Below are 17,325 nucleotides of genomic sequence, written 5' to 3' on the forward strand. Positions count from 1 at the left end.
GAATGGAGGGTTATGGGCTGAGTGCAGGTCGGTGGGGCTAGGTGAGAGTAAGAGCTCGGCACGGACTAGGAGAGCTGAGATGGCCTGTTTCCGTGCTGTAATTGTTATATGGATATATGGTTTCGGCCCATACCTAAACTTTCCAAATCGGCTTGGCGCTTAGATCAATCAAACCTTGCTCTCGGTTTAGATGGATGGGCTCCGAAACATTTCTCCACTTCACACGCCCTGATTCCATCTCAAGCATGCCTTGATCTCGCTCTGACCACTTCTCCTCAAACATACCTCGATATTGCTCACACCCTCATGCTTCAACACTCAACCCAGATTCACCCTTGCTCGTCCCTTCATTGTTTGTGCTGATCCTTTGAAATTGCCAGTAAATTGTTGCTCATTCTTAGTAGCCAGAAGTTGAAGACTTCAGTTGGTTTCAATGAGCTTTTCCCTTCATCCTTCTAAACTCCAGTGAATACAGGGCCAAAGACATCAAATGCTCCTCGTCCTGGTACCTTGTGTATCTCCTCTGGACCCTCTCCAATCTCAGCACATCCTTCCTTACGTACAGGGCCCAAAATTGCTCACGATATTCAAAATGTGGTCCGATCAATGACAAATATGGCCACAACATTACATACTTGCTTTTATATTCCAGTCCTCTCGATATAAATGCTAACATTGCATTTGGTGTCCTTACCTCCAACTCAGGAGGGAGGGAACGTCGACTCAGACCTTGAGAGGCCTGCGTTGGGCATTTTCATGCCTTACAAGGCACAGATTGGAAGTCTGTGTGGGGCTCCACTCCTCGCAGAGACACTAGAGCAATATGTGGTTAAGTGCCTTGCTCAAGGACACAAACACGCTGCCACAGCTGAGGCTCGAACTAGCGACCTTCAGATCACTAGACTGACGCCTTAACCACTTGGCCACGGGTCCAACTCAACCTACAGGTTAACCTTCAGGGAATCCTGCATGAGGACTCACAAGTCCCCCTTGCACCTCTGATTTTTAAATTTTCTCCCCATTTAGAAAATACTCCAAGCATTTATTCCTTCTACCAAAGTGTATGACCACACACCTGCATTTGTCTTTGCCATCAGTTGAATGTTGCTGTGTGTGAGGTTTTTATTTCAATGGACTACAACAAGTCCTTGGTCTCTCATCACTGGGAACCTAGCCCAAAAGCCGGAGTTAAGAGTTCCAGTGGATCATCTGAACAACAGCAAGGGGGAGAACGAGGAAGGAAGAAGAGAACAGAAGGGGAAAAGAGGGTTAGAGAGAAAGGGAGTGTCATCATTTCAGAGCTCCTGTCCTGGCTTCAGCAACTAAGTTCAATTACAAAGAAAGCACAGCAATGCCTCGACTTCCTGGCCTCAAAGTTTCCTTGTGCAATTAGATCCTCGGTTTCCTCACTTGTAGACTCTAGTCAGTTCGGATTGGCTACTCACTTTATACCTACAACTGTGAGGCTAAGCAGGGCTCCATTTGTCTTGTCTCCCCTTCTCTTCACCATTTACACCTCGGACTTCAACTACTGCACAGAGTCCTGTCATCTTCAGAAGTTTTCTGATGACTCTGCCATAGTTGGATGCATCAGCAAGGAAGATGAGGCTGAGTACAGGGCTACGGTAGGAAACTTTGTCACTTGGTGTGAGCAGAATTATCTGCAGCTTAATGTGAAAAAGACTAAGGAGCTGGTGGTAGACCTGAGGAGAGCTAAGGTACCGGTGACCCCTGTTTCCATCCAGGGGATCAGTGTGTTCATGGTGGAGGATTACAAATACCTGGGGATACGAATTGACAATAAACTGGACTGGTCAAAGAACACTGAGGCTGTCTACAAGAAGGGTCAGAACTGTCTCTATTTCCTGAGGAGACTGAGGTCCTTTAACATCTGTCGGACGATGCTGAGGATGTTCTACGAGTCTGTGGTGGCCAGTGCGATCATGTTTGCTGTTGTGTGCTGGGGCAGCAGGCTGAGGGTAGCAGACACCAACAGAATCAACAAACTCATTCGTAAGGCTAGTGATGTTGTGGGGATGGAACTGGACTCTCTGACGGTGGTGTCTGAAAAGAGGATGCTGTCCAAGTTGCATGCCATCTTGGTCAATGTCTCCCATCCACTACATAATGTACTGGTTGGGCACAGGAGTACATTCAGCCAGAGACTCATTCCACCGAGATGCAGCACAGAGCGTCATAGAAAGTCATTCCTGCCTGTGGCCATCAAACTTTACAACTCTTCCCTTGGAGGGTCAGACACCCTGAGCCAATAGGCTGGTCCTGGACTTATTTCCTGGCATAATTTACATATTACTAGTTAATTATTTATGGTTTTATTACTACTTATTATTTATGGTGCAACTGTAATGAAAACCAATTTCCCCCGGGATCAATAAAGTATGACTATGACCATTTGCTGGCAACGCCAAGGTCATGGATTATTGACAACTGGAGGAGGAAACTGGAGCTCCATAAGCAGATCAGGGTGGATAAATCTTCAGGGCCTGACAAGGTGTTTCCTTGGACCCTGTGGGAGGCAAGTGCCAGGGCCCTAGCAGAGATATTTAAATCATCCTTAGTGATGGGGAGGCACCAGAGGATTGGAGGATAGCCAATATTGTTCTGCTGTTTAAAAAAAGGCTCTCATTTTAAACTAGGAAATTCTCAGCCAGTGAGTATGACATCAGTTATTGAAAGTTATTGGAAAGTATTCTAAGGGACCGGTTATTTAAATATTTGGATAGACATAGACATTAAGGATAGTCAGCATGGCTTCGTGCATGGTAGATCATGTCTAATCAATCTTACAGAGTTTTTTTTGAGGAAGTTATAAGGAAAGTGGATGAAGGTAAGGCAGTAGATGTTGTCTAGGTGGAGTTTAGTAAGGCAGTTGACAAGGTCCTGCATGGGAATCTGGTCATGGAGGTTCAGTGTGGCATTCAGGATGAGGTAGTAAATGAGATTAAGCAGTGGCTTCGTGGGAGAAGCCAGAGAGTGGTAGTAGAGGGTTACGTCTCAGACTGGAGGCCTGTGACTCGTGGTGTGCCACAGGGATCGGTGCTGGGTCCTTTGTTGTTTCTCATCTGTATCAATGATCAGGATGATAATGTGGTTAACTGGATCAGCGGATTTGCAGATGACACCAAGATTGGGGGTATAGTGGACAGTGAGAAAGGCTATCATAGTTTGCAGAGGGAAATGAACCAGCTGAAAAAATGGGCTGAAAAATGGCAGATGGAATTTAATGTAGACAAGTGTGAGGTGTTAAAGTTGTTTAAGATGCTTGTGAGGCCTAATTTGGATATTGTGCACAGTTTTGGTCATCTACCTGCAGGAAAGATATAAACAAGGTTGAAAGAGTGCAGAGCAAATTAACAAAGATAATGCTGGGTCTGGAGGATCTGAGTTCTCTATCTGTATTTACTGAGGAGATGGACACAGAATCTATAGAAGTGAGGCAAGGGTGCATCAACTTCATGAACCCTGTACAGATTACAGGAGAGGTGTTTGCTGCACTGATGCAAATCAGGGTGGACAAATCTCCATGGCTTGACAAGGTGTTCCCTTGGGAGTCAAGGGCAGAAATTGCCAGGACTCTTGCCCACCCCTCAGTGGGCTCAGAAGGAAACTCGGCTCATTGCTGGCCCTGCTAACAGCCACGGGACTCAGCGGTGAGAATGCCTCCTTTCATAAACAATATACATCTAGGGCTGGTGTGACTTGGGGTCGAACCACACAGGAACGCCGTGATGTTCTGATTAAAGAAACCTCGATTTGAGCGAATGCTGCGTTATTACTGCCCAGACACATATGTCAGTTGGCAAGAAATAACAGATTGCATTAAATTATAAAGAAAGTAAATTTACTAATTTCAGCTTTATAGAACAGTTTGTAGGAAAAGAAAAGTAAAAAAAAAGGGCCCATTACAGTTAACACAGTCCAAATGTGCAGATGAAGTTGGAGCTCATCATGAATTTGTCTTTTTCCTCATGCGCTGGACCCACAGTCTGCATGAAAACACACACCATATTTCAAACGTCGCTCGAAATCCATTCTGAACAAACAGGCATTCTGCAGGAGTATTGGCCTTTCTTCCTTCGTGCCATTCATCTGTTTTGTAGCCTGGGGAAAATTACACACACAGGACAACAGGGCTTTAATTCCTTTACCTGCTTTAGATGTTTTAATGCAGTGTGACGAGAATACACATAGACTAAGATGTTAACTGTCCTGTGCTGGCACCAGTGGGATCAGCAGTCGGTCTGCCACCTGTCTTCAGGAGAGAGAGATAAGGAAAAACAATGGAGCAGCATTTGGAGATGTTAATGAAGGGACGGGAGAGTTTAACGGAAGGAGACACAGTCTGAGAGCTGTCAAGATCGGCTCCTCTTTGAACCCTGAACTGTTTGAAGTGATGGACAGGCGATACCTCAGCAGGGGGATAAAAAGGGACAGGTTCGCTAAGGCAAGACACACACGACACCACGAGGTAATGAGACCCTGGAAGCGGTGCGTCTCCCACAAGTCCGTGGAAGTTTTGGAAGGGCTGGTCGCGGGACCAAGCCATAGACGCACAGGGTGGAAAGGTACGATCGGCGGGAACCTGGTGTGTGTCCGCCCTTGCCTGGGTGCTGGGTTCAATGCAGAAGAACGATCGTATCTGAAACGGAAGGGTCAGAGTCGGTGACCTCAGAAGACATTACAAAGGGCTCGCCCGAAAGCTGACTGCGAAGAATATCGAAGGTCTGTGTGGAAGCCGTTTGAATGTTCATTCGCTTTTGCTCTCTCTCTCCTTCCCCACCCCCCCCCCCCCGCCTGTCCATCGCCACGGCAGTGATTACTGTGAACTGAGCTGAACTCAATTGAACTGAACTTTGCGTCACTTTGAAACTAGTCACTTATCCCTAGACGACGATAGAGCTTGATTGATCCTGTTATCCTAATGCTGTGTACGTGTGTTTATCATTGCTGAACTGTTGCTTTTATTATCCTTTTGATTAGAGTACTATGTTGCTTATTTCTTTAATAAGTCTTTCTTAGTTCCAGTAATCCAGACTCCAACTGAGTGATCCATTTCTGCTGGTTTGGCAACCCAGTTACGGGGTACGTAACATAAGTGGGGTTCTCGTCCGCGATTTTGAACGCTAAATTTGGGACGGGGTAAATTGATTGGGTTAAAATTCCCGAAAGAAAGAAAAGGCAAACAGCAGAAATGGAGGCTGAGGAATTTCTAAAGGCGCCGACCTTGGAGGCATTAGAGGATGCCAGGAAAGCGGAATTGGCAGCTGTGGCCAAACGGTTGAATCTTGTTAAGGGGAAGTCGACAATGAGGAGAGAGGAGATACACAGAGCTATCGTAGAGCACTATGTATCTAAAGGTGTGTTTCCCCAAGGGGAGCTGGAGGTGGTGTCTATTGAAAAACCTGCTGGAGACGCGGTACAGGTGCAGCTTGAAAAACTGAGACTCGAGCACGAGTTCCGGGTACGGCAGCTAGTACATGAACAGAAACAGTTAGAATGACAACGGCAAGAGAGAGGGAGGCAGTTGGAGCGAGAAGAGAAGCAGTTAGAAAGACAGGAGAAAGAGAAACAGTTAGAACGACAAAGGCAAGAGAGAGAGAGGCAGTTGGAGCGAGAAGAGAGGCAGAGGGAAAGGGAATTTGAGCTGGAGAAGTTAAAGATAAGGGCAGAGCAGGGGCCCATGCCGAACCAAGGTGGAGGGTTCAGAGCGACCCAGGAGGTTAGGCTGGTTCCCCCATTTGACGATACCGATGTGGATCGGTACTTTCTCCATTTCGAAAAAGTTGCTACAAGTCAGGACTGGCCGAGGGATAAGTGGGCTGTTTTGCTTCAGAGTGTACTGAAAGGGAAAGCCCAACAAGCTTACTCAGCTTTGTCCGCGGAAGATGCCCAGAGGTATGAGGTGGTGAAAGAGGCCATCCTCAGGATTTATGAGTTGGTCCCGGAGGCATACCGGCAGAGGTTCCGGAATGCGAGGAAGCAGTGGGACCGCACATATTTAGAGTTTGCCCGTGAGATGCAGACATATTGTGAGCGTTGGTGCGCCTCGAAGGGGGTAGATGGGGATTATGACAGACTGCTACAGCTGACCCTGATTGAGCAGTTTAAAGGTTGTGTCCCTGAGGGTATGAGACCCTACCTAGATGAGAAAGAGGCAGCCACGTTAGCCGCAACTGCTAAGTTAGCGGATGAGTACGCGTTGACGCATAAAATGAAGTTTGCCCCGAGTAAAGGCTACCAGAAGGGCAGTCAGGACGGTGGGGAGTGTCCGCCAGAAAAGTCAGAAAGTAAGCCTGAGAAGGATAAGGTAGACCGGGAGTAGTCTGGTAGGAAGTCTCCTGGGGTCGTCTGTTATAATTGTGGGAAAGTCGGACACTTTGCGTCCAGGTGCTTTGCCCCAAAGAAGGAGATGGGAAAAGGAAAAACGGCGAGTTTGACTGGCTGTATCGAGCTGGTAAACGAACCGCTAGGAGAGGACAGGTCTGCCAAAGTTCAGGAAGGGCGCGAGAGGTTTATCTCGGCCGGATTGGTGTCAGTGAAGGAGGGATTAAACCCAGTTCCAGTGCGGATCTGGAGAGACACGGGAGAGTGTCAGTCATTGATATTGAAGAGTGTATTAGAGTTTAGTTCAGAGACCCAGACTGGGGAGGTCAAGGTCAAAGGTATTGGGGAAGGGACAGAAGCAGTCCCTTTGCACCAGATACACTTACAAAGCAACCTGGTCTCTGGACTAGTCATGATCGGGGTGAGGCCCAAATTACCGATGAAAGGCGTGGAAGTCTTGCTCTGTAATGACCTCGCCGGGGGAATCGTGTTCCCAGCCGTGAGATTGACAGGTCAGCCTGCCAGCATTGAGGCCCCGCCCATGGACTCACAGGTTCATCACGGGACTGCTGAAGTAAATTTAGCTGAGACGTACCAGGAGGAGGTAGAAAGTGAAAAGAAGGAGTGTAGTGAAACAAGAGGTAGTGAGGGAGCTGAGACAGAATTAGCATTAGCCAGGAAAGAATTTGTGCAGGCGCAGGAGTGAGACGAGGGGCTGGTGGTTTTGGCAGAGACAGCTCTCTCTGACGCAGAATTAAGAAGGGAGCCAGTAGGCTATTGTGTGGAGGAGGAAGTGCTAAGGAAGAAAGGGAGACCAAGTACCGTACCCGCAGATGAGGAATGGGGGGTGGTGCAAAAGAGTTATGGGGATGAGATTTTTAACCTGGTCCACAAGGTACCCCTCGGTGGACATTTTGAGGTGCTGGAGGAAACAGTTGGTGGAATCATGAAAGAGGTTTACCAGCTGCACAGGAGGAAGGATGTTATTGATTATGGCAGACGCGAACTGAGACGGTCACAGGCTTTTGACATGCTAACAAACCTAGTCGGTGTTAGCGCGGAAATCAATGAAGCTAGGGTCCCCCTGATAAGAGAAGAAAACCATTTTGAAAAGATGAGTATGGTATCGACCAGATGGGAGAAGGCTATTGTTTTGGCCAGCTCTGCTGATAAGGTCTCTTCCTTAATCCCCGAACAAAGCGACTCTTTAGGAGAAGTAATTAACCGCCTCGCACACTTGTGTTTGATTGTCCCGAGGCGATGCAAAGAACTGGGACGCTGGGTGGTGTTTGTCACGCTAGGTTAGCCTAGTGAGCAACAGCCCTATAGAATGAGTAATTCAGTGACGAAAGGGCTGACGAACACAGAGGTGTATATTGGCGATGTAATACGGCTGTCTGAAGCCAGCTTGATAGTGAACCTTGAAAAAAATGAGTTCGGCCACACGAGGGTCACTTATCTGGGAATTGTGGTAACACAGGAGCAGCTGGCAGCGATGCAAGCTAAAGTGCGGGCTATCTCTGACATCCCAACCCCGACAGACAAGAGGGCCCTCAAAAGGCTCTTGGAGATGGTGGGGTATTGTAGGGAGTTTTGCAATAACTCTGCGGTTACTACCCCTCCCCCTCCTACTAAGCCCTTGCGAGAGAAAACTAAGTCGGGATTGGACGACCCTTGTTATTGTGGTCCGGGACGAAACCCAATGAGAGGTTACATTGATCGCAATTCGTCAGTGTTTTTGGCCACTATGAAGTTTGCTAAATTGGAGCCTGGTTTAAGGGATTATTAATAACACATATAAAAGGAACAGAAAATGTGATTGCTGACTGTCAGGTGTTGACAACTTAAAATTCGTTGTATTAGCCAAATAGCTGATGAAGATGTATATTTGTGTGTATCAAATAATGTATTCATGTTTGTAATTTTTACCCCGGTAAAAATCCTTAAAGGTGGGAAGTGTGACGAGAATACACATAAATTAAGATGTTAGCTGGCCTGGGCTGGCACCAGTGGGATCAGCAGTCGGTCTGCCACCTGTCTTCAGGAGAGAGAGAGATAAGGAAAAACAATGGAGCAGCATTTGGAGATGTTAATGAAGGGATGGGAGAGTTTAACGGAAGGAGACACAGTCTGAGAGCTGTCAAGATCGGCTCCTCTTTGAACCCTGAACTGTTTGAAGTGATGGACAGGCGATACCCCAGCAGGGGGATAAAAAGGGACAGGTTCACTAAGGCAAGACACACACGACACCACGAGGTAACGAGACCCTGGAAGCGGTGCGTCTCCCACAAGTCCGTGGAAGTTTTGGAAGGGCTGGTCGCGGGACCAAGCCATAGACGCACAGGGTGGAAAGGTACGATCGGCGGGAACCTGGTGTGTGTCCACCCTTGCCTGGGTGCCAGGTTCACTGCAGAGGAACGATCATATCTGAAACGGAGGGGTCACGGTCGGTGACCTCAGAAGACATTACAAAGGGCTCGCCCAAAAGCTGACTGCGAAGAATATCGAAGATCTGTGTGGAAGCCGTTTGAATATTCATTTGTTTTTGCTCTCTCTCTCCTTCCGCCCACTGTCCATCTCCCACGGCAGTGATTACTGTGAACTGAACTGAACTCAATTGAACTGAACTTTGCGTCACTTTGAAACTGGTCATTTACCCCTAGACGACGATAGAGCTTGATTGATCCTGTTATCCTAATTCTGTGTACATGTGTGTTTATCATTGCTGAACTGTTGCATTTATTATCCTTTTGATTAGAGTACTGTGTTGCTTATTTCTTTAATAAAACTTTCTTAGTTCCAGTAATCCAGACTCCAACTGAGTGATCCATTTCTGCTGGTTTGGCAACCCAGTTACGGGGTACATAACAGCAGAAAGAAAGTATTGAAATAAAAATGACAAAATAATTAAAAAAACAGTTCCCACCCTTGTTACATATGCAGTATGAAAATAAATAAATCAAAATATACAAAAACCAATATACAATATGATAGTGGCAATTCTAAAAAAAATAACAAGCATTAGAATCCCACCAACCCTATACTTTATACACAACATCAAAAATATGAATAAATACATCTCATATTAACTAAGGGATATACTCACTTTGACACACACATGCTGAACTCCCAAACACATACAGGCTAGGCCCTGAAACAAATTCTCCTCACTCATGCTGCGCGAACAGAGATGAACACATTCGCATTACTCTGTTATATTCACTTTCAGTCATGAAACAATAAAGAAACAGTCATGAAACAATAAAGCAAGACAAATAAACTTTTACAATATATTGCTTTGGAGTTTAAATTACAAAAGACTAACCTACTAGGCCGATAAGGAACTTTGCACATCCGCACTATCCAGTGCTGATAACATTAATCGCGAAAATCTAAAGCATCCATATGTAAAACATGTCAAATTACCGATATTCTAGATTTACAAACAAGTAAACTGTAGAAAGGGTGCAGGTGAGGTGTACAAGGATGTTGCTTGTATCGGGGAGCATGCCCTTTGAGAATAGGTTAAGTGAACTCGGCCTTTTCTCCTTGGAGTGACAGAGGATGAGAGGTGACCTGACAGAGGTGTATAAGATGATGAGAGGCATTGATCGTGTGGATAGTCAGAGGCTTTTTCCCAGGGCTAAAATGGCTAGCATGAGAGGGCACAGTTTTAAGGTGCTTGGAAGTAGGTACAGAGGAGATGTCAGGGGTAAGTTTTTTACACAGAGAGTGGTGAGTCTGTGGAATGGGCTGCTGGTGACGGTGGTGGAGGCGGATATAATAGGATCTTTTAAGAGACTCCTGGACAGGTACATGGAGCTTAGAAAAATAGAGGGCTATGGGTAACCCTAGGTAATTTCTAAAGTACATGTTCGGCACAACATGGTGGGCCAAAGGGCCTGTATTGTGCTGAAGGTTTTCTATGTTTCTAAGTATAAACAAATTTACATGGATATTATCAAATATTATTCACTTTATAATAAGGTGATCTTATTATAAAAAGGTCTTAAAAAACATATACAATTATGAAAGGGATAGATAAGATCGAGACAGGAAAGTTGTTTGCACTGGTAGGTGAGACCAGGACATAGCCTCAAAATTTGGGGGAGTAGATTTAGGACGGAGATGAGGAGGAACTGCTTTTCCCGGAGAGTGGTGAATCTGTGAAATTCTCTGCCCAATGAAGAAGTGGAGGCTACCTCAGTAAATATATTGAAGACAAGTTTGGATAGATTTTTGTATAGTAGGGGAATTAAGGGTTATGGGGAAAAGGCAGACAGGTGGAGATGAGTCCATGGACAGATCAGCCATGATCTTATTGAATGGCGGAGCAGGCTCGACGGGCCAGATGGCCAACTCCTGCTCCTATTTCTTATATGCTTAATTTCTTTCCTCACCATAAAACTAGCATTTGATATCCTTTCTAGAACCTTGCAACTCTTCTTTCTACTCCACATGCGTGTAATGACATCACCATTTTCTCTTAAAGGCACAAGCAGCAATTTTAGCATTGCCAGGGTAAACGCAGAAGTGCACTCTTAACAACAAACAATTATATCCAACAGTCACCTGGTTACGTCTGCACAATGCACTTTGTGCAACAAGGACGTTCCTTCCCACAGTACCCTCAGCCATCTAGCACCCTGTCCTCTCTGCAGCTCCCGCCCAAAAAAAACCCTGCAAACCACAATATCCGTCACAAATCTCTCCCCACCCACTGTCTCAAGCTTACTCTCAATTCCGCCATTCTGATTGGCTGATACACCATTCCCAAGTTGAACATCATAGCTCCTTACTTTTTAAACAAAACCAAACATTCTAAAAGCAGAGCTCACTGCTTTTACAGAACTGCTAAAATGAAATAAGCACAGCATAGCAATAAAAATTCTTAACCAGGGGGATTTCATAAGGGAAGATTGAATAAGTTAGGACTATATTCTTTGGAACGTAGAAGACTGACAAGAGATTTGATGGAGGGAAACAAAATTATGAGGGGGATAGATAGAGTAAATGCAAGCAGGCTTTTTCCACCGAGGTTGGGTGAGACTACAACTAGAGGTCATGGGTTCAGTGCGAAAGGCGAAAAGTTTAAAGGGAACATGTGGGGAAACTTCTTCACTCAGAGGGTCATGAGAGTGTAGAATGAGCTGCCAGCACAAATGGTGCATGCAAGCTCTATTTTAACATTTAAGAGAAGATTGGATCGGTACATGGATGGTAGAGGTATGGAAGGCTATGGTCCTGGTGCAGGTCTTTGGGAGTAGGCAGTTTAAATGGTTTTGGCATGAACTGGATGGGCCAAAGGGTCTGCTTCTGTGCTGTACTTCCCTATGACTCCATATCATCTACTCCTATCTCTTTCCAAGGCTATGGTAAAGAATAGTGAGTTATGGTCACTGTCTCCAAAATGCTTACCCACTGAGAGATCTGACACCTAACCACGTTTATTGCTCAGCACCAGATCCAATCTGGCCTCTCATCTAATTGCCTCTCTAAAGATTGTATCAAGAATCCTTCCTGAAGACACCGAACAAAGTGCCCCATCTAAACCCTTTACACTAAAGAGGTGCCAATCAATGTTAGGAAAGTAACCCAGTTATTTTTGCACCTTTCCAAAATCTGCCTCTGAATCTGTTCCTCAGTGTCTCTGTTGCTACTTGGGGGTTGGGGGGCAGGGTGTCTATAGAATACTCCTAATAGAGTGATTGCTCCCTTTCTGTTTCTGACTTTTTCGGGGAGGAGGAGTGGCATTACTGGTCAGGGATACTATTACAGCTACAGAAAGGGTGGGTAATGCAGCAGGATCCTCTTTTGAGTCAATATGGGTGGAAGTCAGGAACAGGAAGGGAGCAGTTACTCTATTGGGGGTATTCTATAGGCCCCCTGGTAGAGGCCGACCAGGGGAAATGCCATACTAGATCTAGTACTAGGTAATGAACCGGGTCAGGTCACAGATCTCTCAGTGGGTGAACATCTGGGGGACAGTGACCACCGCTCCCTGGCCTTTATAATTATCATGGAAAAGGATAGAATCAAAGAGGACAGGAAAATTTTTAATTGAGGAAAGGCAAATTATGAGGCTATAAGGCTAGAACTTGCAGGTGTGAATTGGGATGATGTTTTTGCACGGAAATGTACTATGGACATGTGGTCGATGTTTAGAGATCTCTTGCGGGATGTAGGGATAAATTTGTCCCGGTGAGGAAGATAAAGAATGGTAGGGTGAAGGAACCATGGGGGACAAGTGAGGTGGAAAATCTAGTCAGGTGGAAGAAGGCAGCATACATGAGGTTTAGGAAGCAAGGATCAGATGGGTCTATTGAGGAATATAGGGAAGCAAGAAAGGAGCTTAAGAAGAGGCTGAGAAGAGCAAGAAGGGGGCATGAGAAGGCCTTGGCAAGTAGGGTAAAGGAAAACCCCAAGGCATTCTTCAATTATGTGAAGGAAAAAAGGATGACAGGAGTGAAGGTAGGACCGATTAGAGATAAAGGTGGGAAGATGTGCCTGGAGGCTGTGGAAGTGAGCGAGGTCCTCAATGAATACTTCTCTTCGGTATTCACAAAGGAGAGGGAACTTGATGATGGTGAGGACAATATGAATGAGGTTGATGTTCTGGAGCATGTTGATATTAAGGGAGAGGACGTGTTGGAGTTGTTAAAATACATTAGGACAGATAAGTCCCCGGGGCCTGATGGAATATTCCCCAGGCTGCTCCATGAGGCGAGAGACGAGATTGCTGAGCCTCTGGCTAGGATCTTTATGTCCTCGTTGTCCACGGGAATGGTACCGGAGGATTGGAGGGAGGCGAATGTTGTTCGCTTGTTCAAAAAAGGTAGTAGGGATAGTCCGGGTAATTATAGACCAGTGAGCCTTACGTCTGTGGTGGGAAAGCTGTTGGAAAAGATTCTTAGAGATAGGATCTATGGGCATTTAGAGAATCATGGTCTGATCAGGGACAGTCAGCATGGCTTTGTGAAGGGCAGATCGTGTCTAACAAGCCTGATAGAGTTCTTTGAGGAGGTGACCAGGCATATAGATGAGGGTAGTGCAGTGGATGTGATCTATATGGATTTTAGTAAGGCATTTGACAAGGATCCACATAGTAGGCTTATTCAGAAAGTTAGAAGGCATGGGATCCAGGGAAGCTTGGCCAGGTGGATTCAGAATTGGCTTGCCTGCAGAAGGCAGAGGGTGATGGTGGAGGGAGTACATTCAGATTGGAGGATTGTGACTAGTGGTGTCCCACAAGGATCTGTTCTGGGACCTCTACTTTTCATGATTTTTATTAACGACCTGGATGTGGGGGTAGAAGGGTGGGTTGGCAAGTTTGCAGACAACACAAAGGTTGGTGGTGTTGTAGATAGTGTAGAGGATTGTCAAAGTTTGCAGAGAGACATTGATAGGATGCAGAAGTGGGCTGAGAAGTGGCAGGTGGAGTTCAACCCGGAGAAGTGTGAGGTGGTACACTTTGGAAGGACAAACTCCAAGGCAGAGTACAAAGTAAATGGCAGGATACTTGGTAGTGTGGAGGAGCAGAGGGATCTCGGGGTACATGTCCAAAGATCCCTGAAAGTTGCCTCACAGGTGGATAGGGTAGTTAAGAAAGCTTATGAGGTATTAGCTTTCATAAGTCGAGGGATAGAGTTTAAGAGTCGTGATGTAATGACTCTGGTTAGGCCACACTTGAAGTACTGTGTCCAGTTCTGGTCACCTCACTATAGGAAGGATGTGGAAGCATTGGAAAGGGTACAGAGGAGATTTACCAGGATGCTGCCTGGTTTAGAAAGTATGCATTATGATCAGAGATTAAGGGAGCTAGGGCTTTACTCTTTGGAGAGAAGGAGGATGAAAGGAGACATGATAGAGGTGTACAAGATAATAAGAGGAATAGCTAGAGTGGATAGCCAGTGCCTCTTCCCCAGGGCACCACTGCTCAATACAAGAGGACATGGCTTTAAAGTAAGGGGTGGGAAGTTCAAGGGGGATATTAGAGGAAGGTTTTTTACTCAGAGAGTGGTTGGCGTGTGGAATGCACTGCCAGAGTCAGTGGTGGAGGCAGATACACTAGTGAAGTTTAAGAGACTACTAGACAGGTATATGGAGGAATCTAGGGTGGGGGCTTATATGGGAGGCAGGGTTTGAGGGTTAGCACAACATTGTGGGCCGAAGGGCCTGTACTGTGCTGTACTATTCTATGTTCTATGTTCTATGTTACCAAGAAAATCAAACATAGTTAAAAAGTAGAATAAATAGAATTACAGAATTAAACAAAGTCAGAGATTCCTAGAGTAATACAACACAGAAACAAGCCCTTCAGCCCAACTTGTCCATGCTGACCACAGCATCCTCTTTGCTAGTCCCAGATGCCTACAATCAGACCATAACCCTCCAAACCCTTGCCTTCAATGTACCCTATCTACAAATGCCTTTTAAATGTTTCTCTGGCAGATCATTCCATATATTCACTGCCCCTTTGAAATATCTCCCCTTTCGTATCTGTATCCTCTATTACAAAAAAATACTGTGAGTTCATGGACTGGTCAGAATGGCTTAGGGTTTAAGTTGTTCCTGAATCACTGAGTCTGTGTCCTCAGGCTCCTGTGCCTCCACCCTGATGGTAGCAATGAGAAGAGGGCACGTTTCAGATGCTGCCTTCCTGTCATAGTCATAGTCATAGTCATACTTTATTGATCCCGGGGGAAACTGGTTTTCGTTAAGTTGCACCATAAACAATTAAATAGTAATAAAACCATAAATAATTAAATAGTGATATGTAAATTATGCCAGGAAATAAGTCCAGGACCAGCCTATTGGCTCAGGGTGTCTGACCCTCCAAGGGAGGAGTTGTAAAGTTTGATGGCCACAGGCAGGAATGACTTCCTATGACGCTCTGTGTTGCATCTCGGTGGAATGAGTATCGGCTGAATGTACTCCTGTGCCCACCCAGTACATTATGTAGTGGATGGGAGACATTGACCAAGATGGCATGCAACTTGAACAGCATCCCCTTTTCAGACACCACCGTCAGAGAGTCCAGTTCCATCCCCACAACATCACTGGCCTTACGAATGAGTTTGCTGATTCTGTTGGTGTCTGCTACCCTCAGCCTGCTGCCCCAGCACACAACAGCAAACATGATCGCACTGGCCACCACAGACTCGTAGAACATCCTCAGCATCGTCCGACAGATGTTAAAGGACCTCAGTCTCCTCAGGAAATAGAGATGGCTCTGTCCCTTCTTGTAGACAGCCTTAGTGTTCTTTGACCAGTCCAGTTTATTGTCAATTCATATCCCCAGGTATTTGTAATCCTCCACCATGTCCACACTGACCCCCTGGATGGAAACAGGGGTCACCGGTACCTTAGCTCTCCTCAGGTCCACCACCAGCTCCTTAGTCTTTTTCACATTAAGCTGCAGATAATTCTGCTCACACCATGTGACAAAGTTTCCTACCGTAGCCCTGTACTCAGACCTTGCTGATGCATCCAACTATGGCTGAGTCATCCGAAAACTCCTGAAGATGACAAGAACTGTTGCACCAGTTCTAGTGATCTGATAGCTTTGTAGGTGTGAAGGTACGTCACCACTTTATAGCACCAAATATTTTCAAGTTTAAGTTCAGTTTATTGTCATTCAACTGGACACATGTATACCACTGAATGAAATAACGTTCCTCTGGACCAAAGTACACAGCACATTATATATAACAAACAAGAGAAAATCTGCAGATGCTGGAGATCCAAGCAGCACACACAGAATGCTGGGGGAACTCAGCAGGCCAGGCAGCATCTATGGAAAAACGTACAGTCGATGTTTTCAGCCAAAACCCTTCTGAAACGTTGAATGGGCTTTTCTCACTGACCTGCTGAGTTCCTCCATCATTTTGTGTGTGTTGCACAGTGCAGATAACCCATACCCACAACACATAAGGTAATATTACTATAAATAAATGAACAAATAATCAGGTGCATTTACACTACAAGTTAAAAAGTAAAGAGTATAACACTACTGGTGCTTCATATGTAATAAAACCTGGGTAATGGCAGGCAGTTCAGTCATCTCATAGCCTGGGGGAAGATGCTGTTTCTCACCCTAACAGTCCTTGTCCTAATGCTATGGTACCTACTGCTGGATGATAGGGGGTCAAAGAGACTGCTGGATGGATGGGAGGGATCATTGACAATGCTGACGGCCCTGCGTACACAACAGTCCTGTAAATATCTCCGATGGGTGGAAGAGAGACCCCGATGTGGATGATCGATAGTACTATCATACGAGCAAGTTGCACACTGCGTCTGAAATCAGAGTCACGGCAGGCAGCGGTGTGGAATTTTTTGAGTGCAGTAAATGTGATTATTAGTGTTTTGTGTGAACATAGAACATAAAACAGTACAGCACATTACAGACCTTTCAGCCCGTGATGGTGTGCTGACCCTTCAATCCACTCTAAGATCAGTCTAACCTTTCCCTCCTTCATGGGGCCGCAGGGTAACACAGTGGTCAGCGTAACATTATTACAGCACCAGTGAGCACTGCTGTTTGTAAGGGGATTGTACATTTTCTCCGTGACTGCGGGGGTTTCCTCCTGGTGCTCCGGTTTCCTCCCACAGTCCAAAGGCGTACGGGTTAGTAGCTTAATTGGTCACAGAGGTGCAATAGGGTGGCGCAGGCTCACTAGGCAGGATAAGCCTGTAGCCGTGTTGCATCTTGAAGATAAAAAAAACAGTAAGAAAACATAACCAATGTTCCCTCTAAATTTTAGTAGTCAGTGTGCGCAAAAATTTAATATTGTGCAAATCTTTTTCCTGTGACAAAAGTATGTGCGCACTGAATGCACACATGGCACAGTTTATGTAGGTTTACAAAATATTTGACATAAAACTGCACAGAATAACAACAAAATAACATACATACTTAAGTCACTCAGTTATTTTTTCTCTCTCCTGTCTTTGGCATTTACCCATTCTTTGTAAACT

The sequence above is a fragment of the Mobula birostris genome, chromosome 6 (genome assembly GCF_030028105.1).
Source record: "Mobula birostris isolate sMobBir1 chromosome 6, sMobBir1.hap1, whole genome shotgun sequence".
In the NCBI taxonomy this organism is placed as follows: Eukaryota; Metazoa; Chordata; class Chondrichthyes; order Myliobatiformes; family Myliobatidae; genus Mobula; species Mobula birostris.